General features: G+C 41.5%; 1 long non-coding RNA gene across 2 annotated transcripts in view; it reads right to left on the bottom strand.

The window, feature by feature from the left end:
* Nucleotides 1-4,654, bottom strand: part of LOC139437117 (uncharacterized) — a 250,523-nt gene extending 245,869 nt beyond the window's left edge. The window contains exons 1-2 of one of the 2 annotated variants that reach the window (XR_011646730.1): nucleotides 4,180-4,654; nucleotides 2,154-2,251 (exon numbers count right to left, since the gene is read on the bottom strand). This is a non-coding gene — a long non-coding RNA (uncharacterized lncRNA). The remainder of the gene's footprint in view (nucleotides 1-2,153; nucleotides 2,252-4,179) is intronic. The other variant, XR_011646729.1, reaches the window with a different exon arrangement.
* Between the last annotated feature and the right edge of the window lie 12,628 nt (nucleotides 4,655-17,282).

Genomic DNA, 17,282 nt, shown 5'->3' with positions numbered 1-17,282 from the left:
ACATGATGTATCTTCTTTTACCAAAGTAGAATGAAACTAGAAATCAAAAATAGAAGGTAAATTAGAAAGTTTCACAAGTATGTGGAAACTCAATAGCACACATGAATCTATGGTTCACAAATGAAATCATGAGCGGAATTAGACAACACCCTGAGAGAAACAGAAATGAATACACAACATATCAAATCTTAAAAGATGCAGTGAAAACATTAACAGAGAAATTTATAGCAAAAAGCAACTTTATTTAGAAAGAATAACCATCTCAAATCAATAACATAATTTTATATCTTAAGGAAATACACAAAGAAGAGCAAACTAAATCCAAAGCTGGGAATAAAGATTAGAGCGGAGATGAATGAAACAATAGAAAAACAATAGAATCAACACAACTAAAAGTTAGTTCTGCGAAAAGATCAACAAATAAGAAAATCCTTTAGGTAGATGGGTAGAGAATAAAAGAAAAGAACAATCTATTCACTAAAGTGAGTAATCAGAGTAGTGACATTTCTAAAATGGGTTTTAAGAGTACACTACAAGCAATTGTGCCTGAACAGATATCTTTGACAACATGGACCAATTCCTAGAAACGCATCTTACCTTCTTTGTAATATTTGCTCTTAACAATTCACTGCTCTGAAAAAAATACTTTTGGGACATATGTTTTAAAACATACTTTAGGTAATCATGTATTGTAGTTTAAAAATAACCCCTATTTTTATGTTATCCTTTTTCTTTCCATCTGGCCATTTCGCAACATTCTTAAGGGAGGATGTTGGGTATATGGACCATGACCTAAACCTTCTTTGAAGACATAATGAAAAAAAAGACACTGAGGAAGAAATGTAAGAAATTACCACTGTACATACAGGACAACAGTTATTACAGTGATGAAAGGGAAAACATTATAAATTATTTTTAATATTTTTCATTTTAATACCCCAAATTTTTTTACGTTTAGTTTTAGTTTTGCTAAATGATTACACATTTTATTTATGTTTAAACCTATCATTACTACCTCATTTTCCTATTAATCTAATTGGCAATATACTTGGTTTCATTTTTTAAGAAGTTTTGGATCACAGAAGGGTTACAACTATGGCAAGGGAGGAGCACTGGTGTGGGTTGTTCAGTGATGCGAGATAAATGACAGGAAGTTCACCTGGGCTTACATATAAGGTGTATTAATATGTTCAAATGTTCATGGGGGATTACCACAGTGGGTAGAGATGCACACGAAAGAATACTGTACTCCCACCCTGGGGATTTCCGCCACATTCTCTAATGGAACAGCAACAATCCCCCAAATACAGGGCCAACGACCACTGAAAAAGGATGGTCCCTTTCAAACTGAAAGTAAAGAGAAAATTAAGGAATTTGAAAAACACTAATCATGATTGCAAATATTATTACACCCCACCCACTTGGTAGGTGCCACGGCAGCCACCAGTAAGGAACTGGGAGAGGATGGTGGCTTGCGAGGCTGGTCGGCTTGGGTTTAGGTCTCCTTGCAGTTCTCAGAAATCAAGCTGGTTGCCAAGTGTGGGAGAAGCAGCAGAGGCAGTGGCTCTGCTGCGTCACTCTCCTCTCCCTTACTTTGGACTGGGGAAGGCCAGATGACCCAGGTGGCTGGAGGGGAGTATGCTGCCCCAGAAAGGGAATTCTCTACACCAGGATATGGAGGCTGTTCAATGACCAGGAGCACAAAATTATCATTGCTGGACGGGATAATGCAGAGAAAACTACCATCCTTTATCAATTTTCTATGAATGAAACTGGGCATACTTCCCCTACAAGAGGAAGTGTAGGAAGCTATATAGAAGACATAGTGCATTAGGACCTAAAAAAAGCTTGTTTGCTGATTTTTACTAATAAACAAGATGTTAAAGAATGTACGACTAAAGCAGAAATCTCCCAGTTTTTGAAACTAACTTCTATTAAGGGTCACTAATGACATATCTAAGCACGCTGTGCTGTTACTGGCTAGGGATTGTGCCACGGACCCGAATGTATGATGTCAAAATTTAAGATTAGATGATCTCTACCAATCTCTTTTCATAGACTTTACTTGAAGGCTGCAAAAATTAATGGCTTAGATACATTTATAATAAACTCACTGAAACTTTTTCAATACAAAAACAAAGATGAAATCTTACCTTCCAATTTGCTTTCTCCTTAATTCCTTTCAAAGTAAGGTCTTAAAACTGTGACTGACACTTTTCTCACAATGAATCCTCTCAGGACACTGGGTAGCCTGTGGTAAGTATAAAGAGAAAGGAAGGCCACTAACTTGAAGAACTTTACTATCAGTAAAAACCTCCCTAATTGCATGTTCTCTTGTTCTAAGTCAAGATACAAATCAGCACACTCAGTTTCCAATATTTTAAAAGTGTGATGTTTCTTACGAAAAGTATTTTTCATAAGGTTGTATATGTATTGCATATATATCTCAAGTTCAAGTTAATGGCTTTGATTTATGTTCTAAACAAAAGTGATTAAGGAGCACAAGAATTAGTAATAGCCTTAGTTGTAACCATATACTGGCATTGGTGTTAAGGGCCATTCTGTACTTTTCTCCTTAGGCTCTTGGTATTATACTAACCAACGCCCAAATCACTGAGTTGCTCTTAAAAAAAAAAAAAGGAAGAAAGAAAAAGGAAAACATCTTGACATTGTGTTAATATCTTAGTGTTGGTCAAATCATGTGGGAATGTACCACAACTGAACAAGTCATATATCAGATTCCTGGCTTCAGTTTTACCACAGGGTAGAATTACACAGCAATAATTATAAAATCATTCCTTGCATAGGTCTGTATGTCACCTATATTACTGAATGACTGAATAAATAAAGTCACTCATTCATTGTGATTTAAATTATCAAGTATTTTTTTCAACATTAATTGCAAACTGTGGTGTGAAACCTGTCTATTCAAGAAGTAATTATCTGTGTGCATTTCAAGTAAATTTGAGAAGAAAAGTGAAGTACCTTTTCAAAGCAACAACAGTAATTTCTTAAATGGAGTACATTGAGATTTTCAGATTTCTATTAGTTGTCTGTATCTTGTTCTACCACATGAATACACTGTTTGGCAATTTAAAAAACACAGATATTGTTACAGTTACATGCCTACAAAAGATACGCATGTACAAAATGAGATTGGAGGCATACTGATTTCACCTTACCATGGAAATATACAAAATTAAAGTCAGATTTTGTATTTTCTACAGGAGAAATTTACCTCCGCTGAATACATATGACTTACAAAACAAGTTTCTGACGCAGCTCTTAAATAAAGTGATAATTTAAGTCCTGGACATATTTCAATTTAGGTACTTTTCGGCAGTATGCAGTAGTAGGCATTGAAAATCACAATTGGGTCTTGAACTTCAAAAACTGATTTCTGTTGATGCATAAATTTTACTTAGTGCAACTTACTACATCTGGAAGGCAAAGTATCTTGTAAAATCTTCATAACAAACAACTAACCAATTTAAAGGGTATAATCCCGGGACATTTACTACATTCTCATGGTGTGCAGGTATCACCTCTAGGTATTTTTTAAACAGTAACAGTCACACTGCAAAAAAGGACATGTCAGCAAGCTAAACTTGAAGTAATAGAAAATTCTGACTTTTTCATGAGAAATTGTGCAACATGGCAGTTTTGTCCTTGAAAACAAGATAAATTAAAAGTAACATTAATGAACTTAGGGAGCTCATATGGGCCCAGGGGTTGAGCGCCCGCTTCCTACATGTGAGGTCCGAGTTCGGTTCCGGTGCCTCCTTAAAACAAAACAAACAAAAAACCACCATTGGGGAACCAGAGTGGCTCAGTGGTGTACTGCCAGCTTCCCACACACAAGGTCCCGAATTCACTCCCCGGCCTTGGTACCTTAAATAAAAAATTTACTCAAAAGTTTGCTTTAATTAAAGTCAGAAATATAAAATTATCATGAATGTTGGAATTTGGGGTTTCTAACACCTAAAAGTAACGCTGGGAGCTGCATTGCCCATACTTGTAAGTCTGTCAACGTTTCTTTCGCCTCTGTCAGCGGTGCAGGAGCAGCCGCCCCTCTGTGACCGCCGAGGGCGCCGCGCCGAGGAGCGCCCCTTCCCTCAGCCCAGGGCTGGGCCACGCCCGCCCCCGACCCCTCCCCTGGAAGCCGCAGTACTCTCCTACCCTTTCAGGCTGCAGACGTCCTTCCTCTCTGAAGCTCCGTCAGGATTGTCTCCAGCAAGCGTCCTGGACCCGCACACGCCCGACAGCACGCCGGGCTCGAGCTGGCGGCCTCAGTGAGCGGGGGCTCTGGGCGAACACGCCTCCTGCGCGTCCCCTGAGGAGACGATGAACTAACGGCGGCGGCGCAGGAACCCGAGTCCTCCGCTCACGTTAGGGAAGAAAGCGCTCCAAGCACCGCCACGCAGCCCCGCGCCCCCGCGGGAAGAGGCGCTCTCCTCACGCCCACCGCCGAGCACCCCGTCCTGGCAGCTCCCCGCGGCCGCGCGGGAACGAGGCCTTCCACCTCCCGCCGCGGCTGCTCCTCCCGCAGGAACGCGGGGGCGTTTCCGGGGTTTCCTCAGGAAAGGCGGCAGCGCGCCCCCTGCAGGCGGGCGGCCACAGCGCGGGAAGCGCCGGCCCAGCTGGGTGGTGGAAACGTGCCCCTCACCTGCCCGCCCCGCGCCTTCATCTCTAAGACGGCGTTGGGAGCGTTCAGGGCCCGTCTGCGGAGCCTGGTGACGTGGACTCCTCAGCGCAGTGACCCTGAAGCTTCAGGGGGAAGGGCCCAGAAGGAGCAGGATCCAGGAGCCTCCAGCCCAAGCCCAGGCACCCGGGCCACAGCAGTCCTGGACCAAGGCTTTATCCCCGCCCCGTGGAGGATCCAAGGAGAAAGCTCCCGGTGCAGCACAAAGCCTGCATGTGACTTCCCACATCACTCCGCTTAGCAGAGTCCTCCTGCCTCCATGGCACCAGCCCCTGGCCTCTCCAGTCAGGAGATGGCCACAGTGTGCTGGCCCAGGAGCTCACTGCCACCTGGAGGCTTGGCAGGCCCAGAACAGTGCACCAGCCCCGGGTGCAGGGAGATGTGGGAGCACAGAAGCCCAGCGGGTCTACATATAATAACATGACTTCGGGAAGCGGTTTGACCTAATGTAAGGGGGAAATGGAAAGGAGAAATGAGATTATAAGGCTGTGAGTCTCTAAAAAAGAGTCTGGAGGTTGTCAGAAGGAATACCCCTATGTACAACTGAACAGAGTCTAAGAGACAGATAAGGTAGATACAACCCCAGGTATTGGTTCTTTTGAGGGATAAAGAGACCCACGGGTTCTATGGTCATGGCAGAAGGGGTTCACTGCCATGACAGATGGCCCTTCTTTGGAGCTGGTGTTTCTGCATGATGGAAATGGACTCAGAAGGGATCTCTTTTCACAAGACTTGCATGCTACTTTATTGGAATTGTAGTTGGTGCTGGGTTTAAGATATATGTAGGGGATTTGAATCTCTGGACTGATAATATGACACCCAGGCCCAGAGCCTCAACAGACTTCAGCTCCTACACTTTGACTTATTGGACTTACTCCACTCAGCTAACATGGAGTTGAAGAAGGTCAACCACCACAACATGGAGCCTAGAGTGTCTACAACTAGAAGCGGGAAGAATGCATCCAGTACCCATGTGCAATCTAAGCCCTCACTTGACATAGGTGTGCAATGGACACAACCAATCCAATGTCCACAGAGAAAATGTGGAATGGGTGTGGGAACGGTAGCCATGGGGGCTGCTGGGTGTGGGGAACGGGAGGAAGAGATGAGATGTGGAGGCGTTTTCGGGACGTGGAGTTGTCCGGGATAGTGCTTCACGGACAATTACGGGACACTGTAGATCCCCCCAGGGCCCACTGGATGGAACGTGAGAGAGTCTGGGCTATGATGTGGACCATTGACTATGGGGTGCAGTGATGCTCAGAGATGAACTTACCAGGTGCAATGGATGTATCACGATGATGGGAGAGAGTGTTGCTGTGGGGGGAGTGGGGGGCGGGGGCGGTGGGGTTGAATGGGACCTCATATATTTTTTTTAATGTAATTAAAATAATAATAATAAATAAATATTTAAAAAAAAAAAAAGAAGCCCAGCGGGGCCTGCCCGCGGTTTACTACCTTCCTTCCGAACTCAGAAGTTTCCTGGGGAATATCCAACATAAAACCTGTCTCAGCAGGTAAGTCACCATATGTTGAAATAAAAATCCTTCTGTATTATTTTTTTCTTCTGCATTCATCACTCCAATCATTATTAGAGCTTTTTCATTATTTCAATAATAATAAAAAAGCAAACAAGAAAATTCTTCACTTCTCAGTCTCCTTTTCTCTTCCTGTGCCTAGCTGCAATTTCTGGCTGCTCTTCAACAATTACTTTATTAAGCAGTTTTATTGAGATATATTCACATACCATATGAACTATCTAAAGTGTATAATCAATGACTTTTAGTAGAATCACAATATTGTGCAATCATCAGAAAAATTTTTAGATTTATTTCATTACTCCAAGGAGAAAAACTCCACACACCTTAGTATGCCTTCCCTAGCCCCAATTAACCACTAATCTAATTGCCTCTTTGAGTTTCTTTCTATTAGTCTACTTAAGAGGATTCTTAAAATATGTTCCACAATATATGTAGTTCATAGTAATGAAACTGTACAGTATTTGTCCTTTTGTGTCTGGCTTGCTTCACTCAGCATAATGTCCTTGATATTCACACTTCTTCTTACAGCTGGGTGATATTCCATCATGTGCATCCACCACAGTTTGTTGATCCGTTCATTGGTTGATGTACACCGGGGTCTTTTCCATCTTTTTGCAATCCTGAATAGCACTGCTTTGAACACAGGTGTGCAGATGTTTGTTTGCATCGCTACTTTCAGTTCTTCTAGGTATATACTCAGTGGTGATATTGCAGGGTCATGTGGCAAATCTTTATGCAAATTCTTTTAGGAATTTCCAAACAGTCCTCCACAGAGGCTGTACGTTCTGCGTTCCCACCATCAGTGAATAACTGTTTTCATCTGTTCACATCCTCTCCAACACTTATATTTGTCTGTCTTTTTAATAGTGGCAATTCTCATAAGTGTGAAATGATATCTCATTGTAGTTTTTTTTTTAATTTCTCTTCCCTTCCCCAACCACTCCCCCACCCCCCAACTGTCTGCTCTCTGTGTCCATTCACTGTGAGTTCTTCTGTGTCTGTGTGGATTCTTGTCAGTGGCACCCAGAAACTGTGTCTCTTTTTGTTGCATCATCTTGCTGCATCAGCTCTCCGTGTGTGCGGTGCCATTCCTGGGCAGACTGCACTTTTTATGCACTGGGCGGCTCTCCTTATGGGTGCACTTCTTGGGCATGGGGCTTCCCTACATGGGGAACACCCCTGCATGGCACGGCACTCCTTGTGTGCATCAGTGCTGCTAGTGTGCCAGCTCATCACATGGGTCAGTAGGCCCTAGGTTTTAACTTTAGACCTCCCATGTGGTATGTCGACGCCCTATCCGTTGGGCCAAAACCACTTCCCTCATTGTAGTTTTAATTTGCAATTCCCTAATCATTTGTTATGTTGAATATTTTTTACATGGTTTTTTTGCCATTTTTATTTCTTCTTTGCACAAATGTCTATTCAGATCTTTTGCCTGTTTTTAAATTGGGTTGTTTGGCTTTTTTTTGTTGACTTGTAACTTCTCTTCATATATCATGGATATTAAACCCTTCTCAGATAGTGATTTCAAAATAATTTCTCCCATTGAGTTGGCTGCTATTTCAACCTTTTGACAAAGTCCTATTTGATGCAAAAGTGTTTAGTTATGGGGAGGTCTCATTTCTTTATTTTTGTTCTTGTTGTTGTATATGTTTTCAGTGTAAGGTCCAAGAAACCACCACATACCACAATGTCTTTAAGATGTTTTTGTATATTTTCTCCTAGAAATTTTATGGTCTTGCCTTTCCTATTTATTTATTTATTTATTTAAGTTTTTTAAAAAAATTTATACCTCTCTCCTTCCCCATCCGTTGTCTGCTCTTCGTATCCATGTGCTGTGTGTGCTTCTGTGTCTGCTTGTATTCTTGTCAGCAGCACTGGGAGTCTGTGTCTCTTTTTGTTGCACCATCTTGCTGTGTCAGCTCTTTGTGTGTGTGATGCCACTCCTGGATAGGCTACATTTTTTTGCATGGACCAGCTGTCCATGTGGGGTGCATTCCTTGTGTGTGGGGCTCCCCTTGCAAAAAAGGTGCAGCCCGCCCAGGAGTGCTGCCGCACACACGGAGAGCTGACGCAGCAAGATGAGGCAACAGAAAAAGACACAGATTGGCGGTGATGCTGAGAATGTAAGTGGACACAGAAGAACACACAGTGAATGGACACAAGAGAGCAGACAATGGGGGAGGGGAGGGGAATGGGAGAGAAATAAAATAAATCTTAAAAAAAATCAGTTGACTGTAGAGGTGAAGGTTTATTTCGGGACTCAATTCTATTTTACTGATCAACTGCTCTATCTTTATGTCTGTAGTCAGTACTGTGCTGTTTTGACCACTGTAGCTTTGTAATATGTTTCAAGGTTGGGCAGTGAAATTCCTCCCATTTTGCTCTTCTTTTTTAGCATGGTTTTGTTATCCAGGTGCACTTTCCTTTCCAAATGAGTTTGGCAATTGCCTTTTCTATTTTAGAAAGTTAGACTGTTGGAATTTTGATTGGCATTGCACTGAATCTATAAATCTGTTTGGGTAGGGTTGACATCATCAGATATTTAGTCCTCCAATCCATGAACACAGAATGTCTTTCCATTTGTTGAGGTCTTCATTGATTTCTTTTAGCATTGTTTTGTAGTTTTGTCCAAATAGGTTCTGTACTTCTTTGGGCAAATTGATTCCTAGATATTTGAGTCATTTTGTTACTTTCATAAATGGAATATTTTCCCTAATTTCCTTCTCAGATTTTTCAATGCTGGAGTACAAAAACCTTACAGAATTTTTACAGCGATCTTGTATCCTGCCACTTTGCTGAACTCATTTATTTGCTCAAGTAGCTTTTCCTAGACCTTTCAGAATTTTCTAAATATAGGATCGTGAAATCTGCAGAGAGTGAGAGTTTTACTTGCTCTTTTCCTATTTGGGTGCTGTAGCAGTTTGATATGGTTATGAATCCCAAAAATTTATATCAGATTATGTTTGTAATCTGATCAATACCTGGGCATGATTAAGTTATGATAAGGGCTTTGATTGGGCCACATCATTAGAGCATTAGTCCCCACCCCTTGGTGGGTGGGGACTGAGAGATAGAAGGCATGGCAAAGGACAGAGTTGGGGGTTTCTGATGTTGGAATTTTGATGTTGGGGTTTGATGCTGAAGTTAAATACACAGAAGTAAGCACACAGGAAAGAGAAGTAAGCCCCAGGAAGAGAGGAACCTTGAGCCAGGAGAGGAACACAAAGGAATAGGGATGGCTCCTTAGACATGGCAGAAACCACAGGGAGAGAGACAGAGCCATTCACCTGATAGCTACAGCTGATCTTGTGGAGAAAACAGGGGAACTGAGCCCAGAGGAACCCAGGGAGCCTGAACCCTTGCAGATGTCAGCAGCCATCTTGCTCCAACACATGGAAATAGATTTTGGTGAGGGAAGTAACTTATGCCTTATGGCTTGGTACCTGTAAGCTCCTACCCCAAATAAATGTCCTTTATGAAAGCCAACCAATTTCTGTTATTTTGCTTCAGCACCCCTTTGGCTGACTAAATATAATTTGTACCAAAGAGTAAGGAAGTGCTTTTGTAATTACTGAAATGCTGGAACAGTTTTATAAATAAGTAAGGGGCATTTCTTGGAGGAATTGTGAGATGGCTTGGAAGAAAAGGCCTACAGTGCTTTGAAGAGAGTGTTGATAGGAATGTGGCTGCTAAAGAAACTTTTTATGATTCCTTCAAAGTAAATGATGAAACTATTACTGGAAACTGGAGGGAAGGCAATCCATGTTTTAAAGTTGCAGAGAACTTAGCAAGATTAACTCCTTGTGTTTCATGGAAGGAAGAATTTGAAAATGATGAGCCTGGGCATTTAGCTGAAGAAATTTTCAAAGCAAACCCAGAGAATGCATCTTGGTTCTGCTTGCCGCTTATAGCAAAATGCTAGATGACAGAGATGTGCTGAGAACCAAACTTTTGGCACAAAGAAAACAGAAAGTGATTCTGGAAATTCCAATCCTCTGAAAAACAAGCTCCCAGATGAAAGTGCCCCATTGGAGGACTTAACTAAACTTAGAACTTGTAAATCAGGATTGAAGATGCAGTTATCTCAAAAGTCTTACTGTCTGATGGCTTGGACCCCTGCTTCTTGCATGCTAAAGCAACAAGGTTTTTGAGAGAACTGTATGAACAAAACCACTGTCAGTTTGGACTAAAAGGGACATAGAAATGAGAGAATGAAGGAGAAACACCTTTAAGAGGAAAACTATGGAAGCTGAGATCTGGAATTAAGACATCACCTTGGGCCAAGAGAGGAATCCCACCCGTGTATACAGAGAGGATGAGTTTGCCCCAGCATTGAAGAGGGTGGATGTTTCTGCCTGATATTGTGGGAGAGTTTTGCTGCCCCAGGGTACAGAGAGGGTGGAGCACATTCCCCAAGAATTAGGATGGTTAAGGTCGGCACCCCATAGATCTATGAGGGGTGTACCTGTCCCCCAAAGGTTAGGGAAGATGAGGTGGTCAACTCATTGCTCTCAGAGGGTTGAGCCTGTATGTCAAATGTTAGGGGGAATGTTGTCTTCACATCACTGTACTAAGGGGGTTAAGACTCTAACCCAAAGATTGGATAAGGTGTGGCAATCACCCCAGCACTCTGGGAGGGAGAGATCTGGAGCTTGGTTGACACCCAGATGCTTGATGAGGGTGGAATCAAGAAAATGGCCTTTGGGCAAGCCTGTGGAAAGGGTGGGTTCCCATAAGGCACCAAGGAGTAGAGACCATCATCTTAAGAATGACTTTCAGGCTGAAATGGAATGGAGGATGCCCTGCAGGTTTACTGGACTGTAGAGGACCCGTGAGGCATGTTTCACCCCCAATTTCTCCTTCTTATAAGGAAAATGTTTATCCATTGTCTGTCCATTTGTATATTGGAAATGGATAAATTTTTTGTAAGTTTCAGGGGTCTATAGCAGACTGGACTTTGCCCCAAGACAAAATGTATTTCTTAAAATTGATTGTGATATGATTTAGTACTTGTATTGTTGTTGATTTAAGGTTTATTTGAATATTGTAATGTGTTTTTGGAATTCAGAGTGTGGAGTGTAGCTGTTTAATATGGTTATGAATTCCGAAAATAATACAGATGCCTTTAATTTTTTTCTTGTCTCTTTGCTTTACCTAGAACTTCTAATACAATGTTCAATAACAATGGCAACAGTGGGCATCCTTGTCTCGTTCCTGATCTTAGAGGGAAAGCTTTCCAACTTTTCCCATTGAGTACAATGATGGCTGTGGGTTGTCATATATGTCTTTTAGCATATTGAGGCATTTTCCTCCTATTCCTTTCTTTTGAAGTCTTTTTATCAAGAAAGGATACTGGATTTTGTCAAATGCCCTATCTGCAGTGATTGAGATGTTCTTGTGGGGTTTTCCTTCCATTCGTTAACATGGTGTATTATGTTGATTGATTTTCTTATGTTGAACCAGTCTCTCATTCCAGGAATAAATCCCACTTGGTCGTGCTGTATGTCTTTTGATATACTGTTGGATTTGATTTACAGCTATTTTCTTGATAATTTTTGCAACTATGATCATTAGAGTGATTGTTCTGTAATTTTCATTTCTTATAGTGTGTTTATGTGGCTTTGCTATTAGGGTGATGGTGTCATAAGATGTGTTGGGTAATTTTCCCTCCTCTTCAGTGTTTTGGAAAACCTTAAACAGGATTGGTGTTGATTCTTTTTGAACTACTTGGTAGAATTCACCTATGAAGCCATCTGGCCCTAGAGTTTTCCTTGTTGGGATATTATTGATGACTGATTCAATCTCTTTAAATGTGATTGGTGGGAAGCAGATGTGGCTGAACCAGTTGAGCATCCCTCTACCACATGGGAGGTCCTGGGTTTGGGTCCTGGTACCTCCTAAAAAATACAAGCAGATGCCCGCACCCACTGAACAAGAGCTAGATGCCCACACCTGCTGCAATGAGAGCTGGACCCCACACCTGCAGCTACAAGAACTAGATGTTGCACCATGCTGCAATGAGCAGACTTCTAAACCAGCAGATGACACAGGTCAGCAGATACCACAGTCCATGGGAAGTGGGTGGGCATTCATCTCCCGTGTGGGAAATCCCTGGTTTGGTTCCCGGTGCCTCCTGGAGAAGGTGAGCAAACAATGAGCAGACAAAGAGAAACATCAGGGAAGGGGGATAAATTTAAATACATACATACAAATATACATAAATGTGATTGGTTTAATTTCTTGTATTTCTTGTAGTGTCAGTGTAGGTTGTGCATTTCCTGGAATGTGTCCATTTCATCTAAGTTGCCTAGTTTGTTGGCATACAGTTCCTCATAATAGCCTCTTATGATCCTTTATATTTCTGTGGGGTCAGTCATAACCTTCCCCTTTCATTTCACATTGTATTTATTTGAATCTCCTGTCTTTTTTTCTAAATGGGGTTTTGTCAATTATATTGATTTTCTCTAAGAACCGCCTTTTGGTGTTTTTTTTTTATGTTGTTGTTGTTTTGTGTTTTTTTTTTTTTTTTTTTTTTTTAGGTACTGGGACCGAGGATTGAACACAGTACCTCATATGTGGGAAGCTGGAGCTAAACCATTGAGCCACATCAGCTCCCCTGAGTTGGTTTTTTTGTTTGTTTGTTTGTTGTGTTTTGTTTGTTTTTAGGAGGTACTGGGAACCGAAACTTGGACCCCCCATGTGCAAAGCAGGCAGTCAACTTCTTGAGCCACATCTGCTCCCCCAACGTTTTGATTTTGATTTTATTCATTTTTTTTTTTGTCCTCAATTTCATTTATTTCTCCTCTAATCTTTATTATTTCTTTCCCTCTGCTTGGTTTGGGATGGGTTTGCTGTTCTTTTCCTTGCTTCCCAGTTTTTCAGTTAAATCTTTTTTTCATTTTGAAGTACAGAGGGCCAGGGAGTGAATCCATGACCTTGTATGTGGGAAGCTGATGCACAATCACTGAGCCATATCAGTTTCCTATGGTGGGTTTTTTATTGGTTTTGCTTGTTGTTTTGTTTTGTTTCGTTTTGTTATTTCAGGAGGCACTGAGAACTGAATCCAAGACTTCCCATATGGGAGCCTGGACCTCAACCGTTTGAGCCACATCTGGTCATTCAGTTAAATCTTTGAGTTTAGTTCTTTCTTCTTTTTTACTATAGATGCCAGTGCTATAAATTTCCCTCTCAAGATTCCCTTTGCTGCATTCCATAAGTTTTGTATCTGTGTTCTTGTTTTCAGTTGTCTCAAAATATTTGCTGATTTCACTTGTCATTTCTTCTTTGACCCACTGATTATTTGGTGGTGTGGTGTTTAACCTCCACACATTTCTGAATTTATCAATTTCCTGCCTATCATTGATTTCTAGTTTCATTCCATTATGATAGGAGAAGTTGCTTTGTATAAATTCAATCTTTTTACACTTACTGAGAGATGCATTGGCCCTAACATGTGGTCTATCCTGGAAAATGATCCATGAACCCTTGAGAAGAATGCAAAACCCACAGAGTTTGGATGCAACATTCTGTATATGTCTGTTAGTCTAACGTGTTTATCTTATTGTTCAAGGTCTCTGTTTCCTTACTCATCTTCTGTCTAGTTTTTCTATCTAATGATGTGAGTGGTGGGTTGAAGTCTCCAAAGATTACTATAAAGATTTCTATTTCTCTTTTGCAGATTCTCATGTATTTTTGGTCACGCTGGTTTGGTGCATAGATATTTGTGACTGCTCTATCTTCCTGATCGATTGTCCCTTTTAGTAATATATACTGGACTTCTGTATCTGATAACATTTTTGCATTTAAAGTCTGTTTTATCTGACATTAGTGTACCTGCACCTGCTCTTTTTTGGTTACAGTTTGCATGGCCTATCTTCTTCCAACCTTTTACTTTCAGCCAGTTTGTATCCCTGGGTCTAAGGTGAGTCTCTTATAAGCAGAATATGGATGGCTCATGTATTTTTATTTATTCAGTCAGCCTGTATATTTTGATTGGGGAATTTAATCCATTCACATTCAATGATATTACTGTAAATGCATTATTTCCACCATTTTATTCTTTGGTTTTCATATGTCACATTATATTTTCATCTAACTTTTTAATCTTTTGGATATCCTTTCTACTATTCTTTCTTCTATAGTCTCCTCCATGCCCCTCCTGTCTTTTTCTTTCAGTCTCTAGGGCTTCCTTTAATATTTGCTGCAAAGTGGATTCTTTTTTACCAACTTTCTTAGTTTCTGTTTGTTTGTGAATATTTTATACTCACTTCAATATTTGAAGGACAATGTATTAATCAGCAAAAGAGGTGCTGATGCAAAATACCAGAAGTCTTTTGGCTCTCCTAAGGGGTATATATTTGGGGTAGGAACTTACAGATGTCAGGTCATAAAGCGTAAGTTAATTCCCTCACCAGAGTCTATTTTCACGTGTTGGTGCAAGATGACTGGTGATGTCTGTGAGGGTTCAGGCTTTCTGGGTTCCTCTCTTCCTGGGTCTTGCTTCTCTCCAGGCATAGGGTTCTTCTCTTCCCATGGCTTGCTTCTCTCCGGGCTCAGGGTTCCTCTCTTCCCAAGGCTTGCTTCCCTTTCCTCTGTGTGCTTACTTCCCTGGGCTCCAGCTTAAGACTTCAGCAGCAAACTCCAACATCAGAACTTCAACGTCAAAAACTTCCAGCATCAAAAAGCTCCAACTCTGTCCTTTGCCATGCCTTTTATCTGTAGGTCTACACCTACCAAGGGCAGGGACTCAAAACCCTACTGCTATGGCCCAATCAAAGCCCTAATCATAATGTAATCATGCCCAGGTGCAGACCAGTTTACAAACATAATCCAATATCTGTTTTTCGAATTCAAAACTGTATCAAACTGCTAGAGACAATTTTGCTGGATAAAGCATTGTCAGCTGGCAGGTATTCTCTTTCAATATCCTAATTGTATCATACCACTGTCTTCTCACCTCCATGGTTTCTGCTGAGATATCCACAGTTAAGTTTTATTGGCCATCCCTTGTCTGTGAAGGTTTGCTTCTTCCTTGCTGCTCTCAGAATTTTCTTTTTATGTTTAATGTTTTACATTCTGAGTAGTATGTTTCTTGGAGCAGGTCTATGCAGGTTTATTTTGATTGAGGCACAGTGTGCTTCTTGGACATACAAGTTCATTCTTTCATGAGAGTTCCGTTTTCTTAGTATTGCTCATAATTTATTGCTGATGTCTAGACATTTGTGATGGTTAGACTGTGTTAACTGGGCCAGGTAATTGTGCCCAGTTGTTTGGTCAAGCAAGCCTGGGCTAAGTGTAATACAAGGGCACTTATGGACTTTAGTTACCACTGACTTTACTACAGTGGTAAATCATAGATAGCTGATTACAATTACATCAATCAGGGAGACTGCCATCAGCAATGAGTGACGCTTTATCCAATCAGTTGAATGCCTCAAAAGGTAAAGTGATTCCAACATTGAGAGAGAATTTCCCAGCTCATCTTTGGGCAGACAGCATCTCCCAGAACTCATCAAGGACCTTCATTGGACTTTCGTTGGGGCCCCTGGTTGCAGCCTGCCTGTGGAACCTGGCCTTGTGGATCCCCACAGTTGCGTGAGAGACTGATAAAATCTCTTACTATTGACAGATACCTCTTATTTATTCTATTTTCATAGAGAATCCTGACTAATACAACTTCTGGTTTTGATGGTAGTTTACACAGATGCTTAATTTCTTTGTCTTTCATAGAGATTTAGTGGCGAGAGGTTGTGTGTTACTGCTGCTCTCTGATTCTCAGTTCAACCTGGATCATTAGGATTGTCCCTAATGTTAACTGCTCAAAACTGGTCGCTGGACCAAGTAATGGGTTGCAGACTCCCTTCCTAGGGACTTGGGGAGAAAGGATATAAAAGTCAGAAAAAGCCTTTCTTATTTATTTACTTTTTAAAAATTGTACTTTTTTACTTTTTTAAAAGAAACTTAGATTACATAAGTTTTACATAAAAAATACAGGGGATTCTCATATGCCCCACTCCCTAGCCCTCCCATATTTTCCCACATTCAACATTTTCCATTAGTATGGTACATTTGCCACAATTGATGAACACATCTTGGAGCATTGCCGTTAAGCATGGATTATAGTTTACATTGTACTTCACCCTCTCTCCCACACAGTTTTGGAAGTTGTTCCAAATGGCCATACCATGGCCTGTAACTGTCATTGCAATGTCATTCAGGACAATTCCCCAGGCCTGATAATGCCCCCATATTACACCTATTTTTCCCTTTCCCTCCCCTCAGAACCTCCAGTGATCACTGCCTCCATGTCAATGACAAGAATTCTTCCATTATTAGGATGAAAATAAGACTACAGTAGAATAAAAGTAAGTCTACTCTAGTTCATCTTTCATTTCCAAATCCCGACGATTCTGGGAAGGTAATGCCCACTCTGCCTCTAGTTGAGAGAGGGCTTAGATCCCATGGGGCTATCTTGCTTGCAGTTGCAGACTTTCTCTGTTCCTTGAGATGGTTGTTGTCAGTCGTCATCTTGTTAGTTGTCCTGGTTGAGACCAATGAACTGGAGTGTAGGCGTTGTAATGCTGTTGAGTTTCAGGGCACAACTGGAAAATGGAGAGCCCAAAGTTTTAAGTCTCTTGTGAAGCAGGCTAGTAAGATAGGCAATTAATAGACAGATTTGGAATCTTGCAGAGGGTCCACATGGACATAATAACCCCCACCGTGGCTGCTGGAAGGCCCCCACCCCCAGGATTCTGCTCTCCAGAACAAAGACTTCTTCTGGATGCAATGAAAAGCCCTCGATGTTCCCTAGGGACTTTATCATTGGGTCCTCACTAAGGGGTTGATGGGTGGGGTGATCAATCAAACAGTAAACAGCTGAAACCCCTCCCCTGCCATTAGCAAAGGGGTGGGTTAGTTAATAGTTGGTAAAGCAGACCAGGAGGCCTGAGAGCTAGAGCCCTGCTCTCTTGCCTCTGGACACGTTCCTGCCCTCTGCAAGGTGATCTCGCCATTTTTCCTCTGCCATGTGGCCATGC

This window comes from Dasypus novemcinctus, chromosome 21 (genome assembly GCF_030445035.2).
Source record: "Dasypus novemcinctus isolate mDasNov1 chromosome 21, mDasNov1.1.hap2, whole genome shotgun sequence".
NCBI classification, from domain to species: Eukaryota; Metazoa; Chordata; class Mammalia; order Cingulata; family Dasypodidae; genus Dasypus; species Dasypus novemcinctus.
The sequence above is the reverse complement of the archived record's forward strand: the minus strand, read 5'-3'. Positions and strand labels throughout refer to the sequence as shown.